The sequence below is a fragment of the Triticum dicoccoides genome, chromosome 1B (genome assembly GCF_002162155.2).
Source record: "Triticum dicoccoides isolate Atlit2015 ecotype Zavitan chromosome 1B, WEW_v2.0, whole genome shotgun sequence".
Lineage (NCBI taxonomy): Eukaryota > Viridiplantae > Streptophyta > Magnoliopsida > Poales > Poaceae > Triticum > Triticum dicoccoides.
In genome coordinates, this window is record NC_041381.1 from 312,628,735 (window position 1) to 312,629,869 (window position 1,135).

A 1,135-nucleotide genomic window follows, 5' to 3' on the forward strand; every position below is an offset into this window, starting at 1 on the left:
CGGCCTCCCCTGCCGCCGCAGCTCCGCCGCCGCGGCCCCGTCGCTGGCCGGTTCCGGCAAGGGGCCGGCCAGATCCGGTGGCCCCGACCTTCCCCGACCTCGCCGGCATCCTCCCCGTCCTCGTCTCCGGCGAAGTTCTCCGGCGAGCTTGGACCTGCATCAAAAACCGTGCAATCCCGCAGGTTGCCCCCGTTTCACTAAGTCCCAGAGTTTTAGCATAATCATGCCATATTCATTGCATCACATCTCTGCATCCGTAGCTCCGTTTCGTGCGTATAATATGTCAAATTGTTCGCCACGACGAGTACTTCATTTTATTCCATTGCATCATTTTCATTTGGGATCATCTTGATGCCCTAAATGCTGTTAGAAGAGTGTATGTTGATGTTAATCTGCTGAAACTGTTATAACTTGCTCATTTATCATTTTTGCCATGTTCGATGTGTGCATCCTATGAGGTTGATGTCTACATGTATATTGATCTATGCCATGTCATCTTTTCAGGGGTGTTAACCATGTATTTTTGTGAGTTGTGTGCTGAGTGCATCAAGCTTGCTAAGTAGGGTAGTTGATGTTGCTGTTTTCCTGACAGATTCTGTTATAATTTGTTGCTATGTTAACATGCTTCTACTAATCATTCTATGCATAATCTGGAGATATTCTATAAACATGTTTTGATCTACATGTCTTGCTCTATCCATTCATGCCCTTGGTTGCAATTATAGCCTGCTGGAACATGTTGTAAACTTGCTCCAAAGTTGCTTGAAAATGTTACTGTCAGCCTGTTAACATTAAGTTCATTTGTTCCCATGTGTTTTGCTAGTGATCCATGCATCCTATGAACTTGCTCTTGCCATTCTTAGCTTCATAAACATGCCTTCTTACTGTTGGTTTCTTTGCCATGCCATGTATTTCTCTGTGGTGAGTGGTTCAAGCTCATGAACATGCCTACTTATTGTTGTTCCTGCCATGTATGAATCTGTAATATAACTTGCCATGTTTACATGGGTGCCATCATATTTTCTATGCCCTTTTCGCTTATGGTCAGTAAGGGACTTTTGATCTATGCAATTAGTAGATTCATGCCATGCCTTTGTTTGCCATGATAAGTTCCTGTAACATGTTGTTTGATAGC